Source organism: Podarcis raffonei, chromosome 4 (assembly GCF_027172205.1).
Source record: "Podarcis raffonei isolate rPodRaf1 chromosome 4, rPodRaf1.pri, whole genome shotgun sequence".
NCBI classification, from domain to species: Eukaryota; Metazoa; Chordata; class Lepidosauria; order Squamata; family Lacertidae; genus Podarcis; species Podarcis raffonei.
Window position 1 is genome coordinate 96,941,791 of NC_070605.1, and position 21,254 is coordinate 96,963,044.

Sequence of the window (21,254 nt, forward strand, 5' to 3'; positions counted from 1 at the left end):
AGTTTGGCACCATTTTTGAGTGAATTGCAGAACGTCAGATTTTTGCTGAAATTGTGACCGCGCGGCTTAGGGATTTTTTCAAAATAAGGTTGTTCCGCAAGTTCAGACTTCGAGGGCTAATTCTGTTTGTGATGATAAAAACCCATCTGTTTCCACCGAAACAGCTTTCAGGGGATCGTTTGGAACAGTTTGGCACCATTTCTGAGTGAATTGCAGAACGTCAGATTTTTGCTGAAATTGTGACCGCGCGGCTTAGGGATTTTTTCAAAAAAAAGTTGTTCAGACGTCGAGGGCTAATTCTGTTTGTGATGATAAAAACCCATCTGTTTCCACCGAAACAGCTTTCAGGGGATCGTTTGGAACAGTTTGGCACCATTTTTGAGTGAATTGCAGAACGTCAGATTTTTGCTGAAATTGTGACCGCGCGGCTTAGGGATTTTTTCAAAAAATGTTCTTCAGACGTCGAGGGCTAATTCTGTTTCTGATGATAAAAACCCATCTGTTTCCACCGAAATAGCTTTCAGGGGATCGTTTGCAACAGTTTGGCACCATTTCTGAGTGAATTGCAGAACGTCAGATTTTTGCTGAAATTGTGACCGCGCGGCTTAGGGATTTTTTCAAAATAGGGTTGTTCCGCAAGTTCAGACTTCGAGGGCTAATTCTGTTTGTGATGATAAAAACCCATCTGTTTCCACCGAAACAGCTTTCAGGGGATCGTTTGCAACAGTTTGGCACCATTTTTGAGTGAATTGCAGGACGTCAGATTTTTGCTGAAATTGTGACCGCGCGGCTTAGGGATTTTTTCAAAAAAAAGTTGTTCAGACGTCGAGGACTAATTCTGTTTCTGATGATAAAAACCCGTCTGTTTCCACCGAAACAGCCTTCAGGGGATCATTTGCAACAGTTTGGCACCATTTCTGAGTGTATTGCAGAACGTCAGATTTTTGATGAAATTGTGACCGCGCGGCTTAGGGATTTTTTCAAAATAAGGATGTTCCGCAAGTTCAGACTTCGAGGGCTAATTCTGTTTCTGATGATAAAAACCCATCTGTTTCCACCGAAACAGCTTTCAGGGGATCGTTTGCAACAGTTTGGCACCATTTCTGAGAGAATTGCAGAACGTCAGATTTTTGCTGAAATTGTGACCGCGCGGCTTAGGGTTTTTTTCAAAAAAAAGTTGTTCAGACGTCGAGGGATAATTCGGTTTCTGATTATAAAAACCCATCTGTTTCCACCGAAATAGCTTTCAGGGGATCGTTTGCAACAGTTTGGCACCATTTTTGAGTGAATTGCAGAACGTCAGATTTTTGCTGAAATTGTGACCGCGCGGCTTAGGGTTTTTTTCAAAAAAAAAGTTGTTCAGACTTCGAGGGCTAATTCTGTTTGTGATGATAAAAACCCATCTGTTTCCACCGAAATAGCTTTCAGGGGATCGTGTGCAACAGTTTGGCACCATTTTTGAGTGAATTGCAGAACGTCAGATTTTTGCTGAAATTGTGACCGCGCGGCTTAGGGATTTTTTTTAAAAAAAAGTTGTTCAGACGTCGAGGGCTAATTCTGTTTCTGATGTTTAAAACCCATCTGTTTCCACCGAAATAGCTTTCGGGGGGCCCTTTGCAACCGTTTGGCACCATTTTAGAGTGAATTGCAGAACGTCAGATTTTTGCTGAAATCGTGACCGCGCGGCTTAGGGTTTTTTTTCAAAAAAAAGTTGTTCAGACGTCGAGGGCTAATTCTGTTTGTGATGATAAAAACCCATCTGTTTCCACCGAAACAGCTTTCAGGGGATCGTTTGCAACAGTTTGGCACCATTTTTGAGTGAATTGCAGAACGTCAGATTTTTGCTGAAATTGTGACCGCGCGGCTTAGGGATTTTTTCAAAAAGGAGTTGTTCAGACGTCGAGGGCTAATTCTGTTTCTGATGATAAAAACCCGTCTGTTTCCACCGAAACAGCTTTCAGGGGATCGTTTGCAACAGTTTGGCATCATTTTTGAGTGAATTGCAGAATGTCAGATTTTTGCTGAGATTGTGACCGCGCGGCTTAGGGATTTTTTCAAAAAAAAGTTGTTCAGACGTCGAGGGCTAATTCTGTTTCTGATGATAAAAACCCATCTGTTTCCACCGAAACAGCTTTCAGGGGATCGTTTGGAACAGTTTGGCACCATTTCTGAGTGAATTGCAGAACGTCAGATTTTTGCTGAAATTGTGACCGCGCGGCTTAGGTATTTTTTTAAAAAAAAGTTCTTCGGACGTCGAGGGCTAATTCTGTCTCTGATGATAAAAACCCATCTGTTTCCACCGAAACAGCTTTCAGGGGATCGTTTGCAACTGTTTGGCACCATTTCTGAGTGAATTGCAGAACGTCAGATTTTTGCTGAAATTGTGACCGCGCGGCTTAGGGCTTTTTTCAAAAAAAAGTTGTTCAGACGTCGAGGGCTAATTCTGTTTCTGATGATAAAAACCCATCTGTTTCCACCGAAACAGCTTTCAGGGGATCGTTTGCAACAGTTTGGCACCATTTCTGAGTGAATTGCAGAACGTCAGATTTTTGCTGAAATTGTGACCGCGCGGCTTAGGGATTTTTTCAAAAAATGTTGTTCAGACGTCGAGGGCTAATTCTGTTTCTGATGATAAAAACCCATCTGTTTCCACCGAAATAGCTTTCAGGGGATCGTTTGCAACAGTTTGGCACCATTTCTGAGTGAATTGCAGAACGTCAGATTTTTGCTGAAATTGTGACCGCGCGGCTTAGGGATTTTTTCAAAATAAGGTTGTTCCGCAAGTTCAGACTTCGAGGGCTAATTCTGTTTGTGATGATAAAAACCCATCTGTTTCCACCGAAACAGCTTTCAGGGGATCGTTTGCAACTGTTTGGCACCATTTTTGAGTGAATTGCAGAACGTCAGATTTTTGCTGAAATTGTGACCGCGCGGCTTTGGGTTTTTTTTCAAAAAAAAGTTGTTCAGACGTCGAGGGCTAATTCTGTTTCTGATGTTTAAAACCCATCTGTTTCCACCGAAATAGCTTTCGGGGGGTCCTTTGCAACCGTTTGGCACCATTTTTGAGTGAATTGCAGAACGTCGGATTTTTGCTGAAATTGTGACCGCGCGGCTTAGGGATTTTTTCAAAATAAGGTTGTTCCGCAAGTTCAGACTTCGAGGGCTAATTCTGTTTGTGATCATAAAAACCCATCTGTTTCCACCGAAACAGCTTTCAGGGGATCGTTTGCAACAGTTTGGCACCATTTTTGAATGAATTGCAGAACGTCAGATTTTTGCTGAAATTGTGACCGCGCGGCTTAGGGATTTTTTTTAAAAAAAAGTTGTTCAGACGTCGAGGGCTAATTCTGTTTCTGATGTTTAAAACCCATCTGTTTCCACCGAAATAGCTTTCGGGGGGGACTTTGCAACCGTTTGGCACCATTTTTGAGTGAATTGCAGAACGTCAGATTTTTGCTGAAATCGTGACCGCGCGACTTAGGGTTTTTTTTCAAAAAAAAGTTGTTCAGACGTCGAGGGCTAATTCTGTTTGTGATGATAAAAACACATCTGTTTCCACCGAAACAGCTTTCAGGGGATCGTTTGCGACAGTTTGGCACCATTTTTGAGTGAATTGCAGAACGTCAGATTTTTGCTGAAGTTGTGACCGCGCGGCTAAGGGATTTTTTCAAAATAAGGTTGTTCCGCCAGTTCAGACTTCGAGGGCTAATTCTGTTTGTGATGATAAAAACCCATCTGTTTCCACCGAAACAGCTTTCAGGGGATCGTTTGCAACAGTTTGGCACCATTTTTGAGTGAATTGCAGAACGTCAGATTTTTGCTGAAATTGTGACCGCGCGGCTTAGGGATTTTTTCAAAAAATGTTCAGACGTCGAGGGCTAATTCTGTTTCTGATGTTTAAAACCCATCTGTTTCCACCGAAATAGCTTTCAGGGGATCGTTTGCAACAGTTTGGCACCATTTCTGAGTGAATTGCAGAACGTCAGATTTTTGCTGAAATTGTGACCGCACGGCTTAGGGATTTTTTCAAAAAAAAAGTTGTTCAGACGTCGAGGGATAATTCGGTTTCTGATGATAAAAACCCATCTGTTTCCACCGAAATAGCTTTCAGGGGATCGTGTGCAACAGTTTGGCACCATTTCTGAGTGAATTGCAGAACGTCAGATTTTTGCTGAAATTGTGACCGCGCGGCTTAGGGATTTTTTCAAAATAAGGTTGTTCCGAAAGTTCAGACTTCGAGGGCTAATTCTGTTTGTGATGATAAAAACCCATCTGTTTCCACCGAAACAGCTTTCAGGGGATCGTTTGCAACAGTTTGACACCATTTTTGAGTGAATTGCAGAACGTCAGATTTTTGCTGAAATTGTGACCGCGCGGCTTAGGGATTTTTTCAAAATAAGGTTGTTCCGCAAGTTCAGACTTCGAGGGCTAATTCTGTTTGTGATGATAAAAACCCATCTGTTTCCACCGAAACAGCTTTCAGGGGATCGTTTGCAACAGTTTGGCACCATTTTTGAGTGAATTGCAGAACGTCAGATTTTTGCTGAAATTGTGACCGCGCGTCTTAGGGATTTTTTCAAAAAATGTTGTTCAGACGTCGAGGGCTAATTCTGTTTCTGATGTTTAAAACCCATCTGTTTCCACCGAAATAGCTTTCAGGGGATCGTTTGCAACAGTTTGGGACCATTTCTGAGTGAATTGCAGAACGTCAGATTTTTGCAGAAGTTGTGACCGCGCGGCTTAGGGATTTTTTCAAAATAAGGTTGTTCCGCCAGTTCAGACTTCGAGGGCTAATTCTGTGTGTGATGATAAAAACCCATCTGTTTCCACCGAAACAGCTTTCAGGGGATCGTTTGCAACAGTTTGGCACCATTTTTGAGTGAATTGCAGAACGTCAGATTTTTGCTGAAATTGTGACCGCGCGTCTTAGGGATTTTTTCAAAAAATGTTGTTCAGACGTCGAGGGCTAATTCTGTTTCTGATGTTTAAAACCCATCTGTTTCCACCGAAATAGCTTTCAGGGGATCGTTTGCAACAGTTTGGCACCATTTCTGAGTGAATTGCAGAACGTCAGATTTTTGCTGAAATTGTGACCGCGCGGCTTAGGGTTTTTTTCAAAAAAAAAGTTGTTCAGACGTCGAGGGATAATTCGGTTTCTGATGATAAAAACCCATCTGTTTCCACCGAAATAGCTTTCAGGGGATCGTGTGCAACAGTTTGGCACCATTTCTGAGTGAATTGCAGAACGTCAGATTTTTGCTGAAGTTGTGACCGCGCGGCTAAGGGATTTTTTCAAAATAAGGTTGTTCCGCCAGTTCAGACTTCGAGGGCTAATTCTGTTTGTGATGATAAAAACCCATCTGTTTCCACCGAAACAGCTTTCAGGGGATCGTTTGCAACAGTTTGGCACCATTTTTGAGTGAATTGCAGAACGTCAGATTTTTGCTGAAATTGTGACCGCGCGTCTTAGGGATTTTTTCAAAAAATGTTGTTCAGACGTCGAGGGCTAATTCTGTTTCTGATGTTTAAAACCCATCTGTTTCCACCGAAATAGCTTTCAGGGGATCGTTTGCAACAGTTTGGCACCATTTCTGAGTGAATTGCAGAACGTCAGATTTTTGCAGAAGTTGTGACCGCGCGGCTTAGGGATTTTTTCAAAATAAGGTTGTTCCGCCAGTTCAGACTTCGAGGGCTAATTCTGTGTGTGATGATAAAAACCCATCTGTTTCCACCGAAACAGCTTTCAGGGGATCGTTTGCAACAGTTTGGCACCATTTTTGAGTGAATTGCAGAACGTCAGATTTTTGCTGAAATTGTGACCGCGCGTCTTAGGGATTTTTTCAAAAAATGTTGTTCAGACGTCGAGGGCTAATTCTGTTTCTGATGTTTAAAACCCATCTGTTTCCACCGAAATAGCTTTCAGGGGATCGTTTGCAACAGTTTGGCACCATTTCTGAGTGAATTGCAGAACGTCAGATTTTTGCTGAAATTGTGACCGCGCGGCTTAGGGTTTTTTTCAAAAAAAAAGTTGTTCAGACGTCGAGGGATAATTCGGTTTCTGATGATAAAAACCCATCTGTTTCCACCGAAATAGCTTTCAGGGGATCGTGTGCAACAGTTTGGCACCATTTCTGAGTGAATTGCAGAACGTCAGATTTTTGCTGAAGTTGTGACCGCGCGGCTAAGGGATTTTTTCAAAATAAGGTTGTTCCGCCAGTTCAGACTTCGAGGGCTAATTCTGTTTGTGATGATAAAAACCCATCTGTTTCCACCGAAACAGCTTTCAGGGGATCGTTTGCAACAGTTTGGCACCATTTTTGAGTGAATTGCAGAACGTCAGATTTTTGCTGAAATTGTGACCGCGCGGCTTAGGGATTTTTTCAAAAAATGTTGTTCAGACGTCGAGGGCTAATTCTGTTTCTGATGTTTAAAACCCATCTGTTTCCACCGAAATAGCTTTCAGGGGATCGTTTGCAACAGTTTGGCACCATTTCTGAGTGAATTGCAGAACGTCAGATTTTTGCTGAAATTGTGACCGCGCGGCTTAGGGTTTTTTTCAAAAAAAAAGTTGTTCAGACGTCGAGGGATAATTCGGTTTCTGATGATAAAAACCCATCTGTTTCCACCGAAATAGCTTTCAGGGGATCGTGTGCAACAGTTTGGCACCATTTCTGAGTGAATTGCAGAACGTCAGATTTTTGCTGAAATTGTGACCGCGCGGCTTAGGGATTTTTTCAAAATAAGGTTGTTCCGCAAGTTCAGACTTCGAGGGCTAATTCTGTTTGTGATGATAAAAACCCATCTGTTTCCACCGAAACAGCTTTCAGGGGATCGTTTGCAACAGTTTGGCACCATTTTTGAGTGAATTGCAGAACGTCAGATTTTTGCTGAAATTGTGACCGCGCGGCTTAGGGATTTTTTCAAAATAAGGTTGTTCCGCAAGTTCAGACTTCGAGGGCTAATTCTGTTTGTGATGATAAAAACCCATCTGTTTCCACCGAAACAGCTTTCAGGGGATCGTTTGGAACAGTTTGGCACCATTTCTGAGTGAATTGCAGAACGTCAGATTTTTGCTGAAATTGTGACCGCGCGGCTTAGGGATTTTTTCAAAAAAAAGTTGTTCAGACGTCGAGGGCTAATTCTGTTTCTGATGATAAAAACCCATCTGTTTCCACCGAAACAGCTTTCAGGGGATCGTTTGGAACAGTTTGGCACCATTTCTGAGTGAATTGCAGAACGTCAGATTTTTGCTGAAATTGTGACCGCGCGGCTTAGGGATTTTTTCAAAATAAGGTTGTTCCGCAAGTTCAGACTTCGAGGGCTAATTCTGTTTGTGATGATAAAAACCCATCTGTTTCCACCGAAACAGCTTTCAGGGGATCGTTTGCAACAGTTTGGCACCATTTTTGAGTGAATTGCAGAACGTCAGATTTTTGCTGAAATTGTGACCGCGCGGCTTAGGGATTTTTTCAAAATAAGGTTGTTCCGCAAGTTCAGACTTCGAGGGCTAATTCTGTTTGTGATGATAAAAACCCATCTGTTTCCACCGAAACAGCTTTCAGGGGATCGTTTGGAACAGTTTGGCACCATTTCTGAGTGAATTGCAGAACGTCAGATTTTTGCTGAAATTGTGACCGCGCGGCTTAGGGATTTTTTCAAAAAAAAGTTGTTCAGACGTCGAGGGCTAATTCTGTTTCTGATGATAAAAACCCATCTGTTTCCACCGAAACAGCTTTCAGGGGATCGTTTGGAACAGTTTGGCACCATTTTTGAGTGAATTGCAGAACGTCAGATTTTTGCTGAAATTGTGACCGCGCGGCTTAGGGATTTTTTCAAAAAATGTTCTTCAGACGTCGAGGGCTAATTCTGTTTCTGATGATAAAAACCCATCTGTTTCCACCGAAATAGCTTTCAGGGGATCGTTTGCAACAGTTTGGCACCATTTCTGAGTGAATTGCAGAACGTCAGATTTTTGCTGAAATTGTGACCGCGCGGCTTAGGGATTTTTTCAAAATAGGGTTGTTCCGCAAGTTCAGACTTCGAGGGCTAATTCTGTTTGTGATGATAAAAACCCATCTGTTTCCACCGAAACAGCTTTCAGGGGATCGTTTGCAACAGTTTGGCACCATTTTTGAGTGAATTGCAGAACGTCAGATTTTTGCTGAAATTGTGACCGCGCGGCTTAGGGATTTTTTCAAAAAAAAGTTGTTCAGACGTCGAGGACTAATTCTGTTTCTGATGATAAAAACCCGTCTGTTTCCACCGAAACAGCTTTCAGGGGATCATTTGCAACAGTTTGGCACCATTTCTGAGTGTATTGCAGAACGTCAGATTTTTGATGAAATTGTGACCGCGCGGCTTAGGGATTTTTTCAAAATAAGGTTGTTCCGCAAGTTCAGACTTCGATGGCTAATTCTGTTTGTGATGATAAAAACCCATCTGTTTCCACCGAAACAGCTTTCAGGGGATCGTTTGGAACAGTTTGGCACCATTTCTGAGTGAATTGCAGAACGTCAGATTTTTGCTGAAATTGTGACCGCGCGGCTTAGGGATTTTTTCAAAAAAAAGTTGTTCAGACGTCGAGGGCTAATTCTGTTTCTGATGATAAAAACCCATCTGTTTCCACCGAAACAGCTTTCAGGGGATCGTTTGCAACAGTTTGGCACCATTTCTGAGAGAATTGCAGAACGTCAGATTTTTGCTGAAATTGTGACCGCGCGGCTTAGGGTTTTTTTCAAAAAAAAGTTGTTCAGACGTCGAGGGATAATTCGGTTTCTGATTATAAAAACCCATCTGTTTCCACCGAAATAGCTTTCAGGGGATCGTTTGCAACAGTTTGGCACCATTTCTGAGTGAATTGCAGAACGTCAGATTTTTGCTGAAATTGTGACCGCGCGGCTTAGGGTTTTTTTCAAAAAAAAAGTTGTTCAGACGTCGAGGGATAATTCGGTTTCTGATGATAAAAACCCATCTGTTTCCACCGAAATAGCTTTCAGGGGATCGTGTGCAACAGTTTGGCACCATTTCTGAGTGAATTGCAGAACGTCAGATTTTTGCTGAAATTGTGACCGCGCGGCTTAGGGATTTTTTCAAAATAAGGTTGTTCCGCAAGTTCAGACTTCGAGGGCTAATTCTGTTTGTGATGATAAAAACCCATCTGTTTCCACCGAAACAGCTTTCAGGGGATCGTTTGCAACAGTTTGGCACCATTTTTGAGTGAATTGCAGAACGTCAGATTTTTGCTGAAATTGTGACCGCGCGGCTGAGGGATTTTTTCAAAATAAGGTTGTTCCGCAAGTTCAGACTTCGAGGGCTAATTCTGTTTGTGATGATAAAAACCCATCTGTTTCCACCGAAACAGCTTTCAGGGGATCGTTTGCAACAGTTTGGCACCATTTTTGAGTGAATTGCAGAACGTCAGATTTTTGCTGAAATTGTGACCGCGCGGCTTAGGGATTTTTTCAAAAAAAAGTTGTTCAGACGTCGAGGGCTAATTCTGTTTCTGATGATAAAAACCCATCTGTTTCCACCGAAACAGCTTTCAGGGGATCGTTTGGAACAGTTTGGCACCATTTTTGAGTGAATTGCAGAACGTCAGATTTTTGCTGAAATTGTGACCGCGCGGCTTAGGGATTTTTTCAAAAAATGTTCTTCAGACGTCGAGGGCTAATTCTGTTTCTGATGTTTAAAACCCATCTGTTTCCACCGAAATAGCTTTCAGGGGATCGTTTGCAACAGTTTGGCACCATTTCTGAGTGAATTGCAGAACGTCAGATTTTTGCTGAAATTGTGACCGCGCGTCTTAGGGATTTTTTCAAAATAAAAGTTGTTCAGACGTCGAGGGATAATTCGGTTTCTGATGATAAAAACCCATCTGTTTCCACCGAAATAGCTTTCAGGGGATCGTGTGCAACAGTTTGGCACCATTTCTGAGTGAATTGCAGAACGTCAGATTTTTGCTGAAATTGTGACCGCGCGGCTTAGGGATTTTTTCAAAATAAGGTTGTTCCGCAAGTTCAGACTTCGAGGGCTAATTCTGTTTGTGATGATAAAAACCCATCTGTTTCCACCGAAACAGCTTTCAGGGGATCGTTTGCAACAGTTTGGCACCATTTTTGAGTGAATTGCAGAACGTCAGATTTTTGCTGAAATTGTGACCGCGCGGCTGAGGGATTTTTTCAAAATAAGGTTGTTCCGCAAGTTCAGACTTCGAGGGCTAATTCTGTTTGTGATGATAAAAACCCATCTGTTTCCACCGAAACAGCTTTCAGGGGATCGTTTGCAACAGTTTGGCACCATTTTTGAGTGAATTGCAGAACGTCAGATTTTTGCTGAAATTGTGACCGCGCGGCTTAGGGATTTTTTCAAAAAAAAGTTGTTCAGACGTCGAGGGCTAATTCTGTTTCTGATGATAAAAACCCATCTGTTTCCACCGAAACAGCTTTCAGGGGATCGTTTGGAACAGTTTGGCACCATTTTTGAGTGAATTGCAGAACGTCAGATTTTTGCTGAAATTGTGACCGCGCGGCTTAGGGATTTTTTCAAAAAATGTTCTTCAGACGTCGAGGGCTAATTCTGTTTCTGATGTTTAAAACCCATCTGTTTCCACCGAAATAGCTTTCAGGGGATCGTTTGCAACAGTTTGGCACCATTTCTGAGTGAATTGCAGAACGTCAGATTTTTGCTGAAATTGTGACCGCGCGTCTTAGGGATTTTTTCAAAATAAGGTTGTTCCGCAAGTTCAGACTTCGAGGGCTAATTCTGTTTGTGATGATAAAAACCCATCTGTTTCCACCGAAACAGCTTTCAGGGGATCGTTTGCAACAGTTTGGCACCATTTTTGAGTGAATTGCAGAACGTCAGATTTTTGCTGAAATTGTGACCGCGCGGCTTAGGCATTTTTTCAAAAAAAAGTTGTTCAGACGTTGAGGGCTAATTCTGTTTGTGATGATAAAAACCCATCTGTTTCCACCGAAACAGCTTTCAGGGGATCGTTTGGAACAGTTTGGCACCATTTCTGAGTGAATTGCAGAACGTCAGATTTTTGCTGAAATTGTGACCGCGCGGCTTAGGGTTTTTTTCAAAAAAAAGTTCTTCGGACGTCGAGGGATAATTCGGTTTCTGATGATAAAAACCCATCTGTTTCCACCGAAATAGCTTTCAGGGGATCGTTTGCAACAGTTTGGCACCATTTCTGAGTGAATTGCAGAACGTCAGATTTTTGCTGAAATTGTGACCGCGCGGCTTAGGGATTTTTTCAAAATAGGGTTGTTCCGCAAGTTCAGACTTCGAGGGCTAATTCTGTTTGTGATGATAAAAACCCATCTGTTTCCACCGAAACAGCTTTCAGGGGATCGTTTGCAACAGTTTGGCACCATATTTGAGTGAATTGCAGAACGTCAGATTTTTGCTGAAATTGTGACCGCGCGGCTTAGGCATTTTTTCAAAAAAAAGTTGTTCAGACGTCGAGGGCTAATTCTGTTTCTGATGATAAAAACCCATCTGTTTCCACCGAAACAGCTTTCAGGGGATCATTTGCAACAGTTTGGCACCATTTCTGAGTGAATTGCAGAACGTCAGATTTTTGCTGAAATTGTGACCGCGCGGCTTAGGGATTTTTTCAAAATAAGGTTGTTCCGCAAGTTCAGACTTCGAGGGCTAATTCTGTTTGTGATGATAAAAACCCATCTGTTTCCACCGAAACAGCTTTCAGGGGATCGTTTGGAACAGTTTGGCACCATTTCTGAGTGAATTGCAGAACGTCAGATTTTTGCTGAAATTGTGACCGCGCGGCTTAGGGATTTTTTCAAAAAAAAGTTGTTCAGACGTCGAGGGCTAATTCTGTTTCTGATGATAAAAACCCATCTGTTTCCACCGAAACAGCTTTCAGGGGATCGTTTGCAACAGTTTGGCACCATTTCTGAGAGAATTGCAGAACGTCAGATTTTTGCTGAAATTGTGACCGCGCGGCTTAGGGATTTTTTCAAAATAAGGTTGTTCCGCAAGTTCAGACTTCGAGGGCTAATTCTGTTTGTGATGATAAAAACCCATCTGTTTCCACCGAAACAGCTTTCAGGGGATCGTTTGCAACAGTTTGGCACCATTTTTGAGTGAATTGCAGAACGTCAGATTTTTGCTGAAATTGTGACCGCGCGGCTTAGGGTTTTTTTCAAAAAAAAGTTGTTCAGACGTCGAGGGATAATTCGGTTTCTGATTATAAAAACCCATCTGTTTCCACCGAAATAGCTTTCAGGGGATCGTTTGCAACAGTTTGGCACCATTTCTGAGTGAATTGCAGAACATCAGATTTTTGCTGAAGTTGTGACCGCGCGGCTTAGGGATTTTTTCAAAATAAGGTTGTTCCGCCAGTTCAGACTTCGAGGGCTAATTCTGTTTGTGATGATAAAAACCCATCTGTTTCCACCGAAACAGCTTTCAGGGGATCGTTTGCAACAGTTTGGCACCATTTTTGAGTGAATTGCAGAACGTCAGATTTTTGCTGAAATTGTGACCGCGCGGCTTAGGGATTTTTTCAAAAAAAAGTTGTTCAGACGTCGAGGCCTAATTCTGTTTCTGATGATAAAAACCCGTCTGTTTCCACCGAAACAGCTTTCAGGGGATCGTTTGCAACAGTTTGGCACCATTTCTGAGTGAATTGCAGAACGTCAGATTTTTGCTGAAATTGTGACCGCGCGGCTTAGGGATTTTTTCAAAATAAGGTTGTTCCGCAAGTTCAGACTTCGAGGGCTAATTCTGTTTGTGATGATAAAAACCCATCTGTTTCCACCGAAACAGCTTTCAGGGGATCGTTTGCAACAGTTTGGCACCATTTTTGAGTGAATTGCAGAACGTCAGATTTTTGCTGAAATTGTGACCGCGCGGCTGAGGGATTTTTTCAAAAAATGTTGTTCAGACGTCGAGGGCTAATTCTGTTTCTGATGTTTAAAACCCATCTGTTTCCACCGAAATAGCTTTCAGGGGATCGTTTGCAACAGTTTGGCACCATTTCTGAGTGAATTGCAGAACGTCAGATTTTTGCTGAAATTGTGACCGCGCGGCTTAGGGATTTTTTCAAAATAAGGTTGTTCCGCAAGTTCAGACTTTGAGGGCTAATTCTGTTTGTAATGATAAAAACCCATCTGTTTCGACTGAAACAGCTTTCAGGGGATCGTTTGCAACAGTTTGGCACCATTTTTGAGTGAATTGCAGAACGTCAGATTTTTGCTGAAATTGTGACCGCGCGGCATAGGCATTTTTTCAAAAAAAAGTTGTTCAGACGTCGAGGGCTAATTCTGTTTGTGATGATAAAAACCCATCTGTTTCCACCGAAATAGCTTTCGGGGGATCCTTTGCAACAGTTTGGCACCATTTCTGAGTGAATTGCAGAACGTCAGATTTTTGCTGAAATTGTGACCGCGCGGCTTAGGGTTTTTTTCAAAAAAAAGTTGTTCAGACGTCGAGGGATAATTCGGTTTCTGATTATAAAAACCCATCTGTTTCCACCGAAATAGCTTTCAGGGGATCGTTTGCAACAGTTTGGCACCATTTCTGAGTGAATTGCAGAACGTCAGATTTTTGCTGAAGTTGTGACCGCGCGGCTTAGGCATTTTTTCAAAAAAAAGTTGTTCAGACGTCGAGGGCTAATTCTGTTTGTGATGATAAAAACCCATCTGTTTCCACCGAAATAGCTTTCGGGGGATCCTTTGCAACAGTTTGGCACCATTTCTGAGTGAATTGCAGAACGTCAGATTTTTGCTGAAATTGTGACCGCGCGGCTTAGGGTTTTTTTTCAAAAAAAAGTTGTTCAGACGTCGAGGGATAATTCGGTTTCTGATTATAAAAACCCATCTGTTTCCACAGAAATAGCTTTCAGGGGATCGTTTGCAACAGTTTGGCACCATTTCTGAGTGAATTGCAGAACGTCAGATTTTTGCTGAAGTTGTGACCGCGCGGCTTAGGCATTTTTTCAAAAAAAAGTTGTTCAGACGTCGAGGGCTAATTCTGTTTCTGATGTTTAAAACCCATCTGTTTCCACCGAAACAGCTTTCAGGGGATCGTTTGCAACAGTTTGGCACCATTTTTGAGTGAATTGCAGAACGTCAGATTGCTGCTGAAATTGTGACCGTGCGGCTTAGGTATTTTTTCAAAAAATGTTGTTCAGACTTTGAGGGCTAATTCTGTTTCTGATGTTTAAAACCCATCTGTTTCCACCAAAATAGCTTTCGGGGGGTCCTTTGCAACCGTTTGGCACCATTTTTGAGTAAATTGCAGAACGTCAAATTTTTTGCTGAAATTGTGACCGCGCGGCTTAGGGTTTTTTTCAAAAAAAAGTTCTTCGGACGTCGAGGAATAATTCGGTTTCTGATGATAAAAACCCATCTGTTTCCACCAAAATAGCTTTCAGGGGAACGTTTGCAACAGTTTGGCACCATTTCTGAGTGAATTGCAGAACGTCAGATTTTTGCTGAAATTGTGACCGCGCGACTTAGGGATTTTTTCAAAATAAGGTTGTTCCGCAAGTTCATACTTTGAGGGCTAATTCTGTTTGTGATGATAAAAACCCATCTGTTTCCACCGAAACAGCTTTCAGGGGATCGTTTGCAACAGTTTGGCACCATTTTTGAGTGAATTGCAGAACGTCAGATTTTTGCTGAAATTGTGACCGCGCGGCTTAGGGATTTTTTCAAAAAATAGTTGTTCAGACGTCGAGGGCTAATTCTGTTTCTGATGTTTAAAACCCATCTGTTTCCACCGAAATAGCTTTCGGGGGGTCCTTTGCAACCGTTTGGCACCATTTTTGAGTGAATTGCAGAACGTCAGATTTTTGCTGAAATTGTGACCGCGCGGCTTAGGGTTTTTTTCAAAAAAAAGTTGTTCAGACGTCGAGGGATAATTCGGTTTGTGATGATAAAAACCCATCTGTTTCCACCGAAATAGCTTTCAGGGGGTCGTTTGCAACAGTTTGGCACCATTTCTGAGTGAATTGCAGAACGTCAGATTTTTGCTGAAATTGTGACCGCGCGGCTGAAGAATTTTTTTTAAAAAAAGTTCTTCGGACGTCGAGGGCTAATTCTGTTTCTCATGAAAAACCCATCTGTTTCCACCGAAACAGCTTTCAGGGGATCGTTTGCAACAGTTTGGCACCATTTCTGAGTGAATTGCAACATGTCAGATTTTTGCTGAAATTGTGACAGCGCGGCTTAGGCATTTTTTCAAAAAAAAGTTGTTCAGACGTCGAGGGCTAATTCTGTTTCTGATGATAAAATCCCATCTGTTTCCACCGAAACAGCTTTCAGGGGATCGTTTGCCACAGTTTAGCACCATTTCTGAGTGAATTGCAGGACGTCAGATTTTTGCTGAAATTGTGACCGCGCGCCTTAGGGATTTTTTAAAACTAAGGTTGTTCCGCAAGTTCAGACTTCAAGGGCTAATTCTGTTTGTGATGATAAAAACCCATCTGTTTCCACCGAAACAGCTTTCAGGGGATCGTTTGCAACAGTTTGGCACCATTTTTGAGTGAATTGCAGAACGTCAGATTTTTGCTGAAATTGTGACCGCGCGGCTTAGGGATTTTTTCAAAAAAAAGTTGTTCAGACGTCGAGGGCTAATTCTGTTTCTGATGTTTAAAACCCATCTGTTTCCACCGAAATAGCTTTCGGGGGGTCCTTTGCAACCGTTTGGCACCATTTTTGAGTGAATTGCAGAACGTCAGATTTTTGCTGAAATTGTGACCGCGCGGCTTAGGGTTTTTTTCAAAAAAAAGTTGTTCAGACGTCGAGGGATAATTCGGTTTGTGATGATAAAAACCCATCTGTTTCCACCGAAATAGCTTTCAGGGGGTCGTTTGCAACAGTTTGGCACCATTTCTGAGTGAATTGCAGAACGTCAGATTTTTGCTGAAATTGTGACCGCGCGGCTTAAGGATTTTTTTTAAAAAAAGTTCTTCGGACGTCGAGGGCTAATTCTGTTTCTCATGAAAAACCCATCTGTTTCCACCGAAACAGCTTTCAGGGGATCGTTTGCAACAGTTTGGCACCATTTCTGAGTGAATTGCAACATGTCAGATTTTTGCTGAAATTGTGACAGCGCGGCTTAGGGATTTTTTCAAAAAAAAGTTGTTCAGACGTCGAGGGCTAATTCTGTTTCTGATGATAAAATCCCATCTGTTTCCACCGAAACAGCTTTCAGGGGATCGTTTGCCACAGTTTAGCACCATTTCTGAGTGAATTGCAGGACGTCAGATTTTTGCTGAAATTGTGACCGTGCGCCTTAGGGATTTTTTAAAACTAAGGTTGTTCCGCAAGTTCAGACTTCAAGGGCTAATTCTGTTTGTGATGATAAAAACCCATCTGTTTCCACCGAAACAGCTTTCAGGGGATCGTTTGGAACAGTTTGGCACCATTTCTGAGTGAATTACAGAACGTCAGATTTTTGCTGAAATTGTGACCGCGCGGCTTCGGGATTTTTTCAAAAAAAAGTTGTTCAGACGTCGAGGGCTAATTCTGTTTCTGATGATAAAAACCCGTCTGTTTCCACCGAAACAGCTTTCAGGGGATCGTTTGCAACAGTTTGGCACCATTTCTGAGTGAATTGCAGAACGTCAGATTTTTGCTGAAATTGTGACCGCGCGGCTTAGGGATTTTTTCAAAAAAAATTTGTTCGGACGTCGAAAGGCTAATTCAGTTTCTGATGATAAAAACCCGTCTGTTTCCACCGAAACAGCTTTCAGGGGATCATTTGCAACAGTTTGGCACCATTTTTGAGTGAATTGCAGAACGTCAGATTTTTGCTGAAATTGTGACCGCGCGGCTTAGGGATTTTTTCAAAATAAGGTTGTTCCGCAAGTTCAGACTTCGAGGGATAATTTGGTTTCTGATGATAAAAACCCATTTGTTTCCACCGAAACAGCTTTCAGGGGATCGTTTGCAACAGTTTGGCACCATTTTTGAGTGAATTGCAGAACGTCAGATTTTTGCTGAAATTGTGACCGCGCGGCTTAGGGATTTTTTCAAAAAAAAGTTATTCAGACGTCGAGGGCTAATTCTGTTTCTGATGTTTAAAATCCATCTGTTTCCACCGAAACAGCTTTCGGGGGATCGTTTGCAACCTTTTGGCACCATTTCTGAGTGAATTGCAGAACGTCAGATTTTTGCTGAAATTGTGACCGCGCGGCTTAGGGATTTTTTCAAAATAAGGTTGTTCCGCAAGTTCAGACTTCGAGGGCTAATTCTGTTTGTGATGATAAAAACCCATCTGTTTCCACCGAAACAGCTTTCAGGGGATCGTTTGCAACTGTTTGGCACCATTTTTGAGTGAATTGCAGAACGTCAGATTTTTGCTGAAATTGTGACCGCGCGGCTTAGGGTTTTTTTTCAAAAAAAAGTTGTTCAGACGTCGAGGGCTAATTCTGTTTCTGATGTTTAAAACCCATCTGTTTCCACCGAAATAGCTTTCGGGGGGTCCTTTGCAACCGTTTGGCACCATTTTTGAGTGAATTGCAGAACGTCAGATTTTTGCTGAAATTGTGACCGCGCGGCTTAGGGATTTTTTCAAAATAAGGTTGTTCCGCAAGTTCAGACTTCGAGGGCTAATTCTGTTTGTGATGATAAAAACCCATCTGTTTCCACCGAAACAGCTTTCAGGGGATCGTTTGCAACAGTTTGGCACCATTTTTGAGTGAATTGCAGAACGTCAGATTTTTGCTGAAATCGTGACCGCGCGGCTTAGGGGTTTTTTTCAAAAAAAAGTTGTTCAGACGTCGAGGGCTAATTCTGTTTCTGATGATAAAATCCCATCTGTTTCCACCAAAACAGCTTTCAGGGGATCGTTTGCCACAGTTTGGCACCATTTCTGAGTGAATTGCAGAGCGTCAGATTTTTGCTGAAATTGTGACCGCGCGGCTTAGGGATTTTTTTCAAAATAAGGTTGTTCCGCAAGTTGAGACTTCGAGGGATAATTTGGTTTCTGATGATAAAAACCCATTTGTTTCCACCGAAACAGCTTTCAGGGGATCGTTTGCAACAGTTTGGCACCATTTCTGAGTGAATTGCAACATGTCAGATTTTTGCTGAAATTGTGACAGCGCGGCTTAGGCATTTTTTCAAAAAAAAGTTGTTCAGACGTCGAGGGCTAATTCTCTTTCTGATGTTTAAAACCCATCTGTTTCCACCGAAATAGCTTTCGGGGGGCCCTTTGCAACCGTTTGGCACCATTTTTGAGTGAATTGCAGAACGTCAGATTTTTGCTGAAATCGTGACCGCGCGGCTTAGGGTTTTTTTTCAAAAAAAAGTTGTTCAGACGTCGAGGGCTAATTCTGTTTCTGATGATAAAATCCCATCTGTTTCCACCAAAACAGCTTTCAGGGGATCGTTTGCCACAGTTTGGCACCATTTCTGAGTGAATTGCAGAGCGTCAGATTTTTGCTGAAATTGTGACCGCGCGCCTTAGGGATTTTTTAGAACTAAGGTTGTTCCGCAAGTTCAGACTTCAAGGGCTAATTCTGTTTGTGATGATAAAAACCCATCTGTTTCCACTGAAACAGCTTTCAGGGGATCGTTTGGAACAGTTTGGCACCATTTCTGAGTGAATTACAGAACGTCAGATTTTTGCTGAAATTGTGACCGCGCGGCTTCGGGATTTTTTCAAAAAAAAGTTGTTCAGACGTCGAGGGCTAATTCTGTTTCTGATGATAAAAACCCGTCTGTTTCCACCGAAACAGCTTTCAGGGGATCGTTTGCAACAGTTTGGCACCATTTCTGAGTGAATTGCAGAACGTCAGATTTTTACTGAAATTGTGACCGCGCGGCTTAGGGATTTTTTCAAAAAAAAGTTGTTCAGACGTCGAGGGCTAATTCTGTTTCTGATGATAAAAACCCGTCTGTTTCCACCGAAACAGCTTTCAGGGGATCATTTGCAACAGTTTGGCACCATTTCTGAGTGAATTGCAGAACGTCAGATTTTTGCTGAAATTGTGACCGCGCGGCTTAGGGATTTTTTCAAAATAAGGTTGTTCCGCAAGTTCAGACTTCGAGGGATAATTTGGTTTCTGATGATAAAAACCCATTTGTTTCCACCGAAACAGCTTTCAGGGGATCGTTTGCAACAGTTTGGCACCATTTTTGAGTGAATTGCAGAACGTCAGATTTTTGCTGAAATTGTGACCGCGCGGCTTAGGGATTTTTTCAAAAAAAAGTTGTTCAGACGTCGAGGGCTAATTCTGTTTCTGATGTTTAAAATCCATCTGTTTCCACCGAAACAGCTTTCGGGGGATCGTTTGCAACCTTTTGGCACCATTTTTGAGTGAATTGCAGAACGTCAGATTTTTGCTGAAATTGTGACCGCGCGGCTTAGGGTTTTTTTTCAAAAAAAAGTTGTTCAGACGTCGAGGGCTAATTCTGTTTCTGATGTTTAAAACCCATCTGTTTCCACCGAAATAGCTTTCGGGGGGTCCTTTGCAACCGTTTGGCACCATTTTTGAGTGAATTGCAGAACGTCAGATTTTTGCTGAAATTGTGACCGCGCGGCTTAGGGATTTTTTCAAAAAAAGGTTGTTCCGCAAGTTCAGACTTCGAGGGCTAATTCTGTTTGTGATGATAAAAACCCATCTGTTTCCACCGAAACAGCTTTCAGGGGATCGTTTGCAACAGTTTGGCACCATTTTTGAGTGAATTGCAGAACGTCAGATTTTTGCTGAAATTGTGACCGCGCGGCTTAGGGATTTTTTCAAAAAAAAGTTGTTCAGACGTTGAGGGCTAATTCTGTTTGTGATGATAAAAACCCATCTGTTTCCACCGAAACAGCTTTCAGGGGATCGTTTGGAACAGTTTGGCACCATTTTTGAGTGAATTGCAGAACGTCAGATTTTTGCTGAAATTGTGACCGCGCGGCTTAGGGTTTTTTTCAAAAAAAAGTTCTTCGGACGTCGAGGGATAATTCGGTTTCTGATGATAAAAACCCATCTGTTTCCACCGAAATAGCTTTCAGGGGATCGTTTGCAACAGTTTGGCACCATTTCTGAGTGAATTGCAGAACGTCAGATTTTTGCTGAAATTGTGACCGCGCGGCTTAGGCATTTTTTCAAAAAAAAGTTGTTCAGACGTCGAGGGCTAATTCTGTTTCTGATGTTTAAAACCCATCTGTTTCCACCGAAATAGCTTTCGGGGGGTTCTTTGCAACCGTTTGGCACCATTTTTGAGTGAATTGCAGAACGTCAGATTTTTGCTGAAATTGTGACCGTGCGGCTTAGGTATTTTTTCAAAAAATGTTGTTCAGACGTTGAGGGCTAATTCTGTTTCTGATGTTTAAAACCCATCTGTTTCCACCAAAATAGCTTTCGGGGGGTCCTTTGCAACCGTTTGGCACCATTTTTGAGTAAGTTGCAGAACGTCAGATTTTTGCTGAAATTGTGACCGCGCGGCTTAGGGTTTTTTTCAAAAAAAAGTTCTTCGGACGTCGAGGGATAATTCGGTTTCTGATGATAAAAACCCATCTGTTTCCACCGAAATAGCTTTCAGGGGAACGTTTGCAACAGTTTGGCACCATTTCTGAGTGAATTGCAGAACGTCAGATTTTTGCTGAAATTGTGACCGCGCGGCTTAGGGTTTTTTTCAAAAAAAAGTTGTTCAGACGTCGAGGGATAATTCGGTTTCTGATGATAAAAACCCATCTGTTTCCACCGAAATAGCTTTCAGGGGGTCGTTTGCAACAGTTTGGCACCATTTCTGAGTGAATTGCAGAACCTCAGATTTTTGCTGAAATTGTGACCGCGCGGCTTAGGGATTTTTTCAAAATAAGATTGTTTCGCAAGTTCAGACTTCGAGGGCTAATTCTGTTTGTGATGATAAAAACCCATCTGTTTCCACCGAAACAGCTTTCAGGGGATCGTTTGCAACTGTTTGGCACCATTTTTGAGTGAATTGCAGAACTTCAGATTTTTGCTGAAATTGTGACCGCGCGGCTTAGGGATTTTTTCAAAAAAAAGTTGTTCAGACGTCGAGGGCTAATTCTGTTTCTGATGATAAAATCCCATCTGTTTCCACCGAAACAGCTTTCAGGGGATCGTTTGCCACAGTTTAACACCATTTCTGAGGGAATTGCAGGACGTCAGATTTTTGCTGAAATTGTGACCGCGCGCCTTAGGGATTTTTTAAAACTAAGGTTGTTCCGCAAGTTCAGACTTCGAGGGCTAATTCTGTTTGTGATGATAAAAACCCATCTGTTTCCACCGAAACAGCTTTCAGGGGATCGTTTGCAAC